This window comes from Lactuca virosa, chromosome 3 (assembly GCF_052849685.1).
Source record: "Lactuca virosa cultivar CGN04683 chromosome 3, Lactuca_virosa_CGN04683_v6, whole genome shotgun sequence".
Lineage (NCBI taxonomy): Eukaryota > Viridiplantae > Streptophyta > Magnoliopsida > Asterales > Asteraceae > Lactuca > Lactuca virosa.
Genome location: NC_136428.1, coordinates 80,487,058 through 80,502,361, shown reverse-complemented (window position 1 = coordinate 80,502,361; position 15,304 = coordinate 80,487,058). Strand labels below are relative to the sequence as shown.

The following is a 15,304-nucleotide window of genomic DNA, read 5'->3' as shown; positions in this document are numbered from 1 at the left end:
GTGTATAAGTTTTATGCAATTTTATTTAAAGATTATAGAAGTTTTTTTTTTTTTTTTTTTTTGAAAATTTAAATATGTCAATCCAGTTCAACCCATTTATTAAATAAGTTGGGTTGAAAAAAATAAAAATAAACATATCAACCCAATTTCAAACAATTTAATAAAACAAAAATGGAAACTACGTAAATTAGACGCTACTCCCCAGTCCCCACGAAGCGTATGTATATTCAACCTTTCTTCTCTTCAGTTTACAGTGACGACGATTCTCTCCGACCTTTCTTCTCATTCTTTTCAATGACGACGATTATCTCCGGTAAGTTTCTTCTTCTTTGTCCTTGTTTCTGTTTTCTCTTCGTTTTCTTCTTTTGACCAACTAACGCCTCCACTTAGTTTCTCCGTACTTTCGTTTAATGATTCCCAGACACCGCCAAATTCTCCTTTCTCAAAATCTATTTAAGGCCGACGCTCTATCCTTTAACCAAATTAAGAACCCTAGAAAAATGGGGAAAACGAAATTCATGTTCGATTTTCATCAATTTTCCTTTTGCTTTGAAAACATTAGTCAAATCTGTTTTACTTTGAAACAATAGAGTCGTTTGGTTGGTTTTTAACTTTGTTTTGTTGACTCCATTTCCCTTTTTATATTGTGAGTCGTTTGAGGGTTTTTCATCACAGTAATTTTGGGTGGGCTCTGGACATGAGGAGTAATTTGGGGTTTTTTCATACATGATCTCCAATATCCATAATTTTTGTTAATTGATCGACTTTTATATAAAATAGGTGGAGTGGATAATTCTAACAAATTAGTCACTCATGTGAGTTCTTTGTGCTGTGAAAATCTTCTGTTCCCTTTGCTTTCTTGTGTTGGTGGCTTTTTATGTTTTAAAAATTACCCATGGTTATTGAAGTTTTTATAGGTAAAATACTCTCATGATTTGGCATTTAAGATGGAAATCATACCCTAACGTATATTTTATGCATTTTCAGATTGGAGTGTATGCAAAATCAATTGGGAGTTCATCATGAAGTAATTTATTAACTCATGTGAGTTCTTTGTGCTCTTTTGTTCACTTTCTGTATTCTATTTTCAAATTCAGTTGTCCTATATTTTATAAGTTCTACTAAGAGTAAGTCTACCAATGATGTGCTACTGATACATGAGTTGCTTAATCATCACTATCTATATGACATTGCTTCTCTGTTAAGTAGTTTATATAAATAACCAACTTAATAATCACTATCTACATGACATATGCAACTGATATTAACACATTTTAATTCCTATAAAAATATTGTAATTTCAAAATCTAACAAAATCTAGCATTATACTCTAAAAATCTAACCTATGAAGATTAACAATTATGAGGGTAACCTATCCTTGATTTGTTTTGATCCCTGTAGTCTATATTTTCATGTTGTTCAATGTTAATAATGCAAATAAATTGTCTTATCTATTTATTTCTTCATTTTTCCATTTCTTTTAGAGATAATCATGGTATTATTGTATTCTAAAATGAAACTTCTTGACATAAACTTACAGTTGCTTTGTAAGATTAACTAAATGAAAGAAACTCCAAACAGCATATAGAAAGAAAAGGAACAAAACTTGGACTCACTTTGCTAGTATAAGGTAACATCTTCTCTCCTTCATGATTATTTATCATCAATGTCATGCAAGTTTTATCATATCAAGACATTTTATTTTCAATCTCTTTTTCATAATAAGACATCATATTTTGAAAATTGGTCCATACTCTAGAACTTTTCCGTATTAAGACATCATAATTTCAAATTGCATTTTACATTCAGTATCTTATCAATTAAGGAATCATGCTTTCAAAATTTCATTTTACTTTCAAACTTTTTCACATTAAGTCATCATACTTGGAAAATTGTATTTTTCTATCAATTTTTTCATATTAAGTCATCATACTTTCAAAATTGCATTTTTTTTTTCAAATTTTTCATATTAAATTATCATATTTTAAAAATTGCATCTTATATTCAAAATTTTCAATTTTTTACCTATTAAGACATTAAACATTACAAAATTGCACTAAATTTTCAAACTTTTTCCTATTAAGTCATTATACTCGAAAAATTGCATTTTTCTTTCAACTTTTTCATATTAAGTCATCATACTTTGAAAATTGCATTTTTCTTTCAATTTTTTTATATCAAGTCATCATACTTTAAAAATTGCATATTATTTTTCAAAATTTTCAATTTCTTTTACCTATTAAGACATTATATATTACAAAATTACATTAAATTTTCAAACTTTTTCCTATTAAGTCATTATACTTGGAAAATTGCATTTTTCTTTCAATTTTTTCATATTAAGTCATCATACTTTAAAAATTGTGTCTTATTTTCAAAATTTTCAAATTTTTTACCAATTAAGACATTATACATTACAAAATTGCATTAAACTTTCAAAAATTTTCATATTAAGACATCATGTTTTGAAAAGTGCATTTTTCTTTCAATTTTTTCATTATAAGTCATCATACATTAAAAATTGCATCTTATTTTAAAAAATTTCAATTTTTTTTACCAATTTAGACATTATACATTACAAAATTGCATTAAACTTTCAAAAATTTTCATTTTAAGACATCATGTTTTGAAAAGTGCATTTTTCTTTCAATTTTTTCATAATAAGTCATCATACTTTAAAAATTGCATCTTATTTTCAAAATTTTCAATTTTTTTTTACCAATTTAGACATTATACATTACAAAATTGCATTAAACTTTCAAAAAATTTCATATTAAGACATCATGTTTTGAAAAGTGCATTTTTCTTTCAATTTTTTCATAATAAGTCATCATACTTTAAAAATTGCATCTTATTTTCAAAATTTTCAATTTTTTTTACCAATTTAGACATTATACATTACAAAATTGCATTAAACTTTCAAAATTTTTCATATTAAGACATCATGTTTTGAAAAGTGCATTTTTCTTTCAATTTTTTCATAATAAGTCATCATACATTAAAAATTGCATCTTATTTTAAAAATTTACAATTTTTTTTTACCAATTTAGACATTATACATTACAAAATTGCATTAAACTTTCAAAAATTTTCATATTAAGACATCATGTTTTGAAAAGTGCATTTTTCTTTCAATTTTTTCATAATAAGTCATCATACATTAAAAATTGCGTCTTATTTTAAAAATTTTCAATTTTTTTTACCAATTTAGACAATATACATTACAAAATTGCATTAAACTTTCAAAAATTTTCATATTAAGACATCATGTTTTGAAAAGTGCATTTTTCTTTCAATTTTTTCATAATAAGTCATCATACATTAAAAATTGCATCTTATTTTAAAAATTTTCAATTTTTTTACCAATTTAGACATTATACATTACAAAATTGCATTAAACTTTCAAAAAATTTCATATTAAGACATCATGTTTTGAAAAGTGCATTTTTCTTTCAATTTTTTCATAATAAGTCATCATACATTAAAAATTGCATCTTATTTTAAAAATTTTCAATTTTTTTTTACCAATTTAGACATTATACATTACAAAATTGCATTAAACTTTCAAAATTTTTCATATTAAGACATCGTGTTTTGAAAAGTGCACTTTTCTTTCAATTTTTTCATAATAAGTCATCATACTTTAAAAATTGCATCTTATTTTAAAAATTTTCAATTTTTTTTTACCAATATAGACATTATACATTACAAAATTGCATTAAACTTTCAAAAATTTTCATATTAAGACATCATGTTTTGAAAAGTGCATTTTTCTTTCAATTTTTTCATAGTAAGTCATCATACTTTAAAAATTGCATCTTATTTTCAAAATTTTCAATTTTTTTTTACCAATTTAGACATTATACATTACAAAATTGCATTAAATATTCAAAAAAATTTCATATTAAGACATCATGTGTTGAAAATTGCATTTTTCTTCCAATTTTTTCATATTAAGTCATCATACTTTAAAATTTGCATCTTATTTTCAAAATAATCAATTTTTTTTTACAAATTAAGACATTATAAATTACAAAATTATATTAAACTTTTAAAATTTTTCATATTAAGACATCATGTTTTGAAAATTGCATTTTTCTTCCAATTTTTTCATACTAAGTCATCGTACTTTAAAAATTGCAACTTATTTTCAAAATTTTCAATTTATTTTACCTATTAAGACATTATACATTACAAAATTACATTAAAATTTCAAAAATATTCATATTAAGACATCATGTTTTGAAAATTGCATTTTTCTTCCTATTTTTTCATATTAAGTCATCAAACTTTAAAAATTGCATCTTATTTTCAAAATAATCATTTATTTTACCTATTATAAAATTATACATTACAAAACTACATTAAACTTTCAAAAAATTTCATATGAAGACATCATGTTTTGAAAATTGCATTTTTCATCCAATTTTTTCATATTAAGTCATCATACTTTAAAATTTGCATCTTATTTTGAAAATTTTCAATTTATTTTACGTATTAAGACATTATACATTACAAAATTACATTAAACTTTCAAAAATTTTCATATTAAGACATCATGTTTTGAAAATTGCATTTTTCTTCAAATTTTTTCATATTAAGTCATCATACTTTAAAAATTGCATCTTATTTTCAAAATATTCAATTTTTTCTACCAATTAAGACGTTATACATTACAGAACGAGATTTAACTTTCAAAAATTTTCATGTTAGGACATCATGTTTTGAAAATTGCATTTTTCTTCCAATTTTTTCAAATTAAGTCATCATACTTTAAAATTGCATCTTATTTTCAAAATATTCAATTTTTTTACTAACTAAGACATTATACATTACAAAATTACATTAAACTTTTAAAATTTTTCATATTAAGACATCATGTTTGAAAATTGCATTTTTCTTCAAATTTTTTCATATTAAGTCATCATACTTTAAAAATTGCATCTTATTTTCAAAATAATCAATTTTTTTACCTATTAAGACATTATAGATTACAAAATTACATTAAACTTTCAAAAAATTTCATATTAAGACATCAAGTTTTGAAAATTGCATTTTTCTTTCAATTTTTTCATATTAAGTTATCATAATTTAAAAATTGCATTTTATTTTCAAAATAATCAATTTTTTTACCTATAAATACATTATACATTACAAAATTATATTAAACTTTCAAAAAAATTCATATTAAGACATCATGTTTTGAAAATTGCATTTTTCTTCCAATTTTTTCATATTAAGTCATCATAATTTAAAAAGTGCATCTTATTTTCAAAATTTTCAATTTATTTTACCTATTAAGACTTTATACATTACAAAATTACATTAAACTTTCAAAAAATTCCATATTAAGACATCATGTTTTGAAAATTGCATTTTTCCTTCAATTTTTTCATATTAAGTTATCATAATTTAAAAATTGCATCTTATTTTAAAAATAATCAATTTTTTTACCTATTAAGACATTATACATCATAAAATTACATTAAACTTTCAAAAAATTTCCTATTAAGACTTCATGTTTTGAAAATTGCATTTTTCTTCCAATTTTTTCATATTAAGTCATCATACTTTAAAAATTGCATCTTTTTTTCAAAATTTTCAAACTATTTTACCTATTAAGACATTATACATTACAAAATTACATTAAACTTTCAAAAAATTTCATATGAAGACATCATGTTTTGAAAATTGCATTTTTCTTTCAATTTTTTCATATTAAGTTATCATAATTTAAAAATTGCATCTTATTTTCAAAATAATCAATTTTTTTACCTATAAATACATTATACATTACAAAATTACATTAAACTTTTAAAATTATTCATATTAAGACATCATGTTTTGATAATTGCATTTTTCTTCCAATTTTTTCATAATAAGTCATCATACTTTAAAAATTGCATCTTATTTTCAAAATAATCATTTTTTTTACAAATTAAGACATTATACATTACAAAATTACATTAAACTTTTAAAATTTTTCATATTAAGACATCATGTTTTGAAAATTGCATTTTTCTTCCAATTTTTTCATACTAAGTCATCGTACTTTAAAAATTGCATCTTATTTTCAAAATTTTCAATTTATTTTACCTATTAAGACATTATACATTACAAAATTACATTAAAATTTCAAAAATTTTCATATTAATACATCATGTTTTGAAAATTGCATTTTTCTTCCAATTTTTTCATATTAAGTCATCATACTTTAAAAATTGCATCTTTTTTTCAAAATTTTCAAACTATTTTACCTATTAAGACATTATACATTTCAAAATTACATTAAATTTTCAAAAAATTTCATATTAAGACATCATGTTTTGAAAATTGCATTTTTCTTTCAATTTTTTCATATTAAGTTATCATAATTTAAAAATTGCATCTTATTTTCAAAATAATCAATTTTTTTTACCTATAAATACATTATACATTACAAAATTACATTAAACTTTTAAAATTATTCATATTAAGACATCATGTTTTGATAATTGCATTTTTCTTCCAATTTTTTCATATTAAGTCATCATACTTTAAAAATTGCATCTTATTTTCAAAATAATCATTTTTTTTACAAATTAAGACATTATACATTACAAAATTACATTAAACTTTTAAAATTTTTCATATTAAGACATCATGTTTTGAAAATTGCATTTTTCTTCCAATTTTTTCATACTAAGTCATCGTACTTTAAAAATTGCATCTTATTTTCAAAATTTTCAATTTATTTTACCTATTAAGACATTATACATTACAAAATTACATTAAAATTTCAAAAATTTTCATATTAAGACATCATGTTTTGAAAATTGCATTTTTCTTCCTATTTTTTCATATTAAGTCATCATACTTTAAAAATTGCATCATATTTTCAAAATTTTCAATTATTTTACCTATTAAGACATTATACATTACAAAATTACATTAAACTTTCAAAAGTTTTCATATTAAGACATCATGTTTTGAAAATTGCATTTTTCTTCCAGTTTTTTCATATTAAGTCATCATACTTTAAAATTTGCATCTTATTTTCAAAATAATCATTTATTTTACCTATTATAAAATTATACATTACAAAACTACATTAAACTTTCAAAAAATTTCATATGAAGACATCATGTTTTTAAAATTGCATTTTTCTTCCAATTTTTTCATATTAAGTCATCATACTTTAAAAAGTGCATCTTATTTTCAAAACTTTCAATTTATTTTCCTATTAAGACATTATACATTACAAAATTACATTAAACCTTCAAAAAATTTCATATTAAGACATCATGTTTTGAAAATTACATTTTTCTTCCAATTTTTTCATATTAAGCATCATACTTTAAAAATTGCATCTTATTTTCAAAATAATCAATTGTTTTACCTATTAAGACATTATACATTACAAAATTACATTAAAATTTCAAAAAATTTCATATTAAGACATCATGTTTTGAAAATTGCATTTTTCTTCCAATTTTTTCATATTAGTTTATCATACTCTAAAAATTGCATCTTATTTTCAAAATTTTCAATTTATTTTACCTATTAAGACACTATACATTACAAAATTACATTAAACTTTCAAAAATTTTCATATTAAGACATCATGTTTTGAAAATTGCATTTTCTTCCAATTTTTTCATATTAAGCATCATACTTTAAAAATTGTATCTTATTTTCAAAATAATCAATTGTTTTACCTATTAAGGCATTATACATTACAAAATTTCATTAAACTTTTAAAATTTTTCATATTAAGACGTCATGTTTTGAAAATTGCATTTTTCTTCCAATTTTTTCATACTAAGTCATCATACTTTAAAAATTGCATCTTATTTTTATTCTATTCAATTTTTTTACCTATTAAGACATTATACATTACAAATGTTAGAAATATATAACAATCTGATTACCACGAATAAAAGGCTCGGTTACCAGTTACTGGGTGACAGATATATATATTTAATGAGATTAGATGCGGAAAGATAAGAAGTGCGGAATAAATAAATACTGGAAAGCTATAAATGACTGAAAGCTATAAATGAAATAAATGACAGTATTTAAATGACATAAAGCGTTAATAAAATATATAAATATATATATAGTAGGTGGTGTTAGAAAGGGACTTGTGGAACGACTGTTTTGTCAAGTTGTTAGTCAAATAAATGACTAACAGGCTTAGGGTTGGACTGGATCTTAATAGACTGTGTCTCTATTTGTTCAAAGTTCAATCCGGTAAGTAACAATAAGTTCTTTTTATGTAACAATGAATTGTTTACAAAACGATACAAAATACACGGGTAATGTTTTTTGTATGTGGGTATGGGTTTTTTTAAGGTGATTTGATGAGGTTGAAGTGGGTATTTGGAGGGTGGTAGAAGGTGGAATAAGGTTGTAGTTTTGGTGGTATAAGGTAACAAAGAGGGTGATGTTGAAAGAGCTTTGGGTGGTTATGAATATAGATTTTCGTAGTAAATCTCTCTGGATAGCCAATTCTCTCTCGCGTCTCTCTGGGGTTTGCAGTGGTCAAAAAAATCGAGGAAAATTCCTGGATGTAGGTAAGGTCCTGAATAATTTGCGGTGCAAATCTCTCCCGTATTATCTTGTTGAGTTGTGCTCGGTGAATTTTTTCTTAACTTGCAAATTCTGATGTCGAAAAACAGCAAGGTGATGATGGTTGTGGTGATTTGAAAGGGTTTTTGGAGGAGGTTTAAGGAGGGTACTTGGAGGGTGTTTGGAGAGTATTTTGAGGTTGTTTAGAGGTTGATATAAGGTGGTGATGGTGGTGAAAGTTTATGAAGATGATGATGTTTGATGGGTTGAAGATGAACACCTTGAGTTTGAATGAAGAAGATGAAGATGGTTGATAATGTTCTTCATTTTTGGTTGTTGTTGATCTTGATGTTCTTGGTTATTGTTGTTTGGTGATTGAGAGAGTTTTATGTTCCAGGGAATTTACAAAGAAAAATGAACACTCACACTATAACATATGAATCTCTCTTACTCTCTTCTATCTCTCTCTCTCTCTCTCTCATTATCACCTACACTATCACATGTGCATATATACTTGAAATGTCTTCAAGCACTTAGTCTTTTTTATTGAAAAGAATGGCTGGTGTATGCAAGTTGTAGAAGAAAAAACGTGGGGTGGGGTGGCTTATCATTTCCCTCCCTTTTCCTTTTGACCTTTCCACCTAATATATGAATATATAATACATATATATATATATATATATAAATATATATATATACATATATATATATATATACATATATATATATATATATATATATATATATATATATATCGTTGAAACTGTTTAGTCATGCATATGTGTTTTCGTCATTCGCTGGTTTTTGTATTTTCCGTTTTGATCACGCATTCATGCAACCTGAAATAACTGATAATATTTGTTAGATAATACAAATACAGCTCGTCTTATTTCAGTGATGGTTACATACAATGTCACATACAAAGACATTTTTCAACAATTTCCCCCTATGTGATCATTGCTGAAATAAGGACAGGTATGATATAATCACATTGACAGTTTAACTTTTGATGATTCGAGATAAAAGATTTGTCAATAGATAACATATATATAAAACCATAGTAATTGATTTGAAAGTTTTTGACTTGGTTTAACATATCTTATGTAAAAGATTTTCAGAAATTTGTTTCCGAATCAAAGTCTCGGGTTCGGTTATCAAAGGGTAGTCATATATGTATCTAAAGAAATTTCTTAAGATTTTATAGCATTATTTCTGACGACAAGTGGTCTAACAGGTCGATTCAGATGAACGCTCATAGGTATAGCTCACACTTCACTTGGGTGTTTGGTTGTTCTGGCAGCAGAACAAGTTAATGATCACTAAAAATGAGTGATATCTTTCTTTGAGGACTCACACTCATATTGGAGGTGTTCAGCTATGCTTTTCCTGTAAAGTCACTTAGTCTCATTATTAGATAATCAATCACATAAGACTGGTTTCGGCATTACTCAGCGGGTTTCTTCATTCATGCCATTAAAGTTCACTCTCTCTCCGTCGGGAAATACATGTAGAGGGGTTTAGCAATTTTCATAGTGCAGTTTGCACTTCACTTGGGTGTTTGGTTGTTCTGGCAGCAGAACAAGTTAATGATCACTAAAAATAAGTGATATCTTTCTTTGAGGACTCACACTCATATTGGAGGTGTTCAGCTATGCTTTTCCTGTAAAGTCACTTAGTCTCATTATTAGATAATCAATCACATAAGACTGGTTTCGGCATTACTCAGCGGGTTTCTTCATTCATGCCATTAAAGTTCACTCTCTCTCCGTCGGGAAATACATGTAGAGGGGTTTAGCAATTTTCATAGTGCAGTTTGCAACTAAGATTCTTCAGTGATGAAGTCTACAGTATCCCGGGAAATCCATTGTTGTTGCAGCTTCTTCTTTGATAGTATCCTGTTTGTTGATCAATATCGATTTATTGTAAAAAGATATTTTGTTTTAGCATTGAGAATTTGCTACATTTGAGACCGTTTTAAGAGTATTTGACTTGAGTGATTGAAATATCTTCTTTTGTGAAAAATGGTTAAAACAAATCGCAGGATTTTATGATTTTTGTTTTGAAATAACCATTTGGTTGAAAGTTTGTTTGAAAATACCAAATATAGAATATTTTTTTTTGTTTGGTATATCTTTATTGAATCCATTTGTTTTCTTGTTGATTTGTCTTTGAGGATTAGATGTTGATAGATATTTGTTTCTCCTTTGGTTTTCTTGTAAGGATATGTCGTTGTTTGCTTGATGGATCATGGGATCGCAAGTCTTCATTTTTTGTTGGCTTTTATCTAGGTAGGGATAGGTGGCATAAAAGACAGTTTGTCTAGTATGTAAGAAATGAATGTATCGTCCCTGGTCATTTTGATATCTAAGCAAAAATGAGACCGTGACAAGGTATAATTGGGTATACCTTATAAGCAATAGTGACACACCTAAGCTCACAAGAAATGATTTCCACAATGATTTAGATCGACGAGGCACAAATTCTCACATGGGTTTTTGTTTTCATCTGAACCTCCTAACCTTATGTCCTTTGATTGTTTAAAATCGTCAATAATGAAATAAAATCGAAGGAAATAAAGTTATATACATTATGAAAAGTAGGATATTTGAAGCTTCACTCCAATTGAGAATCAATATGACTTAAAATCTTCATCGAGCATAAGCATCTGAAAATTAAGTCAAGAGAAGATTAATCACAAGGTTCTATAAAAGCTTATTATGGCAAGTCTTTTATTAAATTTTTTTTTTGATGATTTGTTTTTCTGAATGTTTTTGGAAATATTGGTTATTTGAATGTTTTTGGTATTTTTGAAAGGAAAGCAATTTTCAATTGTTTTTGAATTTTCCTTTTGAATGAAAGTAAACACACTTTTGTACAAACAAAAAGTAAAAGTTTAAGGATAGATGTTATCTGGATTTAACATTCCTAGACGGCCTAGGAAGTATTGAAACTTTGTTTCATCGAGAGCCTTAGTGAAGACATCGGCAATTTGATCTTCGGTGTTGATGAAGTGCAATTCGATATGACCCTTTTGAATGTTGTCTTTGATAAAATGATATCGAATGTCGATGTGCTTTGTCATGGAATGGTGAACGGGATTGTGAGAAATGGCAATTGCACTGGTTGAGTCACAAAATATGGGAATTTGTGAAATTTTGAAGCCATAGTCTCGCGGTTGAGTTTGCATCCATATGACTTGCGAACAACAGCTGGCGGCAGCGACGTATTCAGCTTCTGCTGTTGATGTGGATACACAAGTCTATTTCTTTGAAGTCCAACTCACTAGTCTACCTCCTAGGAATTGACAACTACCAGATGTACTCTTTCTATCTAACTTGCATCCTCCATAGTCTAAGTCGGTGAAAGCGTTCAGCTGAAAATCGGATTTAGCTGGATACCAAAGGCCAAGTTTGGGAGTGCCTTTTAGGTATTTGAAGATGCGTTTCACAGCAACTACATGGGATTCCATAGGATTTGCTTGGTATCTGGCACAGACACATGTAGAAAACATGATGTCAGGTCTGCTGGCAGTGAGGTATAAGAGTGATCCGATCATTCCACGATATCTTTTCTGATCAACAGGTTTGCCATTTAAGTCTGCATCGATTTTGTATCCAAAAGCCATTGGGGTTTTTGCGGTATTGGATTTGTCCATTGAAAAGCGAGTGAGTAGGTTTTTGACATAATTCTCTTGGTTGATGAAAATGCCATCAGTTGACTGTTTGATTTGAAGTCCGAGAAAAGTAGTCATCTCCCCAATCATGCTCATTTCAAATTTGCTCTTCATTAGATCTGCAAACTTAATACTCAAAGATTCATCAGTAGAACCGAAAATAATGTCATCAACATATATTTGTACGATTAAAAGATGTTTATTATAGATTTTACGAAAGAGGGTTTGATCGATTGAACCTCTTTTAAAACCTGATTCTTCGAGAAAGGTTGTCAATGTGGCATACCAGGCTCGGGGTGCTTGTTTCAAGCCATAGACAGCTTTCTGCAATTTGAAGCTGTGATCAGGAAATTTGGGATCTTCGAAACCTGGTGGTTGTTGGATGTATACATCGCGATCTAACTCTCCATGTAGGAATGCACATTTAACATCCATTTGGAATACTTTGAAGTTCTTATGTGCAACATATGCAAGAAAGATGCGAATTGCTTCAATTCTGGACTGGAGCATATGTTTCATCGTAGTCGATTCCTTCTTGTTGTGAATATCCTTTGACTACGAGACGTGCCTTGTTTCGACAAACGATTCCTTGATCGTCAGTTTTGTTTCTGAATACCCATCTTGAACCTATAACAGAAACATCGGGTGGGGTAGGGACAAGATTCCATACGTCATTTCTTTCAAATTCTTCTAGCTCTTCTTGCATAGCTTTTACCCAGTCTGGATCTTTGAGAGCAGAATGTATGGTTTTGGGTTCAGTCATGGATAAGAAGGCTCCAAATAAACAATCATTAGAAGTTGCGGCTCTAGTTTGGATGCCTGAGTTTGGATCTCCGATGATTTGGTCAGTTGGGTGGTTTCTGGTCCATTTTATTAAGCGATTCTCTTCCGCTATAATAATTGGAATTTCAGTATCCCATTGTTCTTCTCCGGGAGTTTCATCTTGGAATAGGTTTGAAGGTTTCCTCATAAATGATGCATCGAGATTGTTTTGGATATTTGGGGATGGGGTATTTAAAGGAGGATTTGGTGTTTGTTCCAATGAAGAAGTATGTGTAGGTGGTTCCCCCTCGAATTGATCTGCATCATTTCGGTTTGTTTGTGGATTTCCTTCAGTGGTTGTTCCTGTAGAATCAATAGAAGTAGTTAGAAGTTCAGAATTGTAAGCGGTTTTGGGTTGTTCAAAAAGTAAATCAAGATCGATTTCAATATCTCTGTCAGGAGAAGGTGTTTGTTGAATTGGATTTTGAAAAATATTATCGATCATTTTTGAACCAAAATGTTCACGATTCAATTTCCTGACATAAAATTCATCGAAATGAACATCGGGACTTTCTTCAATTACTCTGGTACTTTTGTTCAGTACTCGATAAGCAGCTGAAGAAAATGAGTAACCAAGGAAAATTCCTTCGTCCGACCTTGATTCAAATTTTGAGAGGTGGTCTTTATTGTTCTTTATGAAGCATCGACAACCAAAAATATGAAAAAATTTGATGTTTGGTTTTCGGTTGTTAATGACTTCATATAGTGTTTTATGAAGATGTTTATGGATTAAGGAACGATTTTGAGTGTAGCAAGCTGTGGCTATTGCTTCTGCCCAGAAGTATTGTGGCAGATCAGCGAAGATAAGCATTGATCTTGCAGCTTCACATAGAGTTCTGTTCCTTCTTTCGACAACGCCGTTCTGTTGTGGAGTGTATGGGGCTGAGAAGTTATGTTCAATTCCTTTGTCTTTGAGAAATGAATCTAGAGTCTTGTTTTTGAACTCTAAACCATTATCACTTCGGATTCTTCGAACAGGTCGTTTGAGCTTCAGTTCGATTTGTTTGATGAAGTTGATCATCTCTTCAGGTGCTTCTGATTTTAGTCTTAAGAAAAAGACCCAAGTAAAGCGCGAGAAACCATCAACGACAACAAGAATATACTTCTTCCCTTGTATGGTTTGGGTTTTGGCAGGGCCACAAAGGTCTATGTGCAGCAATTCTAGTGGTTCGGATACACTAGATTCTGAGATGCTTTTGTGAGTGGATTTGGAAAGTTTTCCCTTTTCACATGCAGCACACAGAGTTTCATTATCAAGCTTCAGAAGTGGCAGTCCTCTAACAAGATCATCGCCGATCAGTTTGTTGATGTACCCAAAGTTTAGATGGGAAAGGCGGCGGTGCCATAACCAACTGATATCTGCTGGGGCTTTTGATAGCAGACATCAAAAGTCTATAAAAAGTCCCAGCAGATATCAGTTGGTTATGGCACCGCCGCCTTTCCCATCTAAACTTTGGGTACATCAACAAACTGATCGGCGATGATCTTGTTAGAGGACTGCCACTTCTGAAGCTTGATAATGAAACTCTGTGTGCTGCATGTGAAAAGGGAAAACTTTCCAAATCCACTCACAAAAGCATCTCAGAATCTAGTGTATCCGAACCACTAGAATTGCTGCACATAGACCTTTGTGGCCCTGCCAAAACCCAAACCATACAAGGGAAGAAGTATATTCTTGTTGTCGTTGATGGTTTCTCGCGCTTTACTTGGGTCTTTTTCTTAAGACTAAAATCAGAAGCACCTGAAGAGATGATCAACTTCATCAAACAAATCGAACTGAAGCTCAAACGACCTGTTCGAAGAATCCGAAGTGATAATGGTTTAGAGTTCAAAAACAAGACTCTAGATTCATTTCTCAAAGACAAAGGAATTGAACATAACTTCTCAGCCCCATACACTCCACAACAGAACGGCGTTGTCGAAAGAAGGAACAGAACTCTATGTGAAGCTGCAAGATCAATGCTTATCTTCGCTGATCTGCCACAATACTTCTGGGCAGAAGCAATAGCCACAGCTTGCTACACTCAAAATCGTTCCTTAATCCATAAACATCTTCATAAAACACTATATGAAGTCATTAACAACCGAAAACCAAACATCAAATTTTTTCATATTTTTGGTTGTCGATGCTTCATAAAGAACAATAAAGACCACCTCTCAAAATTTGAATCAAGGTCGGACGAAGGAATTTTCCTTGGTTACTCATTTTCTTCAGCTGCTTATCGAGTACTGAACAAAAGTACCAGAGTAATTGAAGAA

At 28.6% G+C, this 15,304-nt stretch overlaps 1 long non-coding RNA gene across 4 annotated transcripts in view; it reads left to right on the top strand.

Annotated features, from left to right (window-relative positions):
* Positions 1-203: 203 nt before the first annotated feature.
* The window catches only part of LOC145166086 (uncharacterized), a 31,698-nt gene continuing 16,597 nt past the window's right edge, over positions 204-15,304 (top strand). For all 4 annotated transcript variants that reach the window (XR_013740351.1, XR_013740350.1, XR_013740349.1 and 1 more), the window contains exons 1-3: positions 204-313; positions 988-1,044; positions 1,541-1,630. This is a non-coding gene — a long non-coding RNA (uncharacterized LOC145166086). The remainder of the gene's footprint in view (positions 314-987; positions 1,045-1,540; positions 1,631-15,304) is intronic.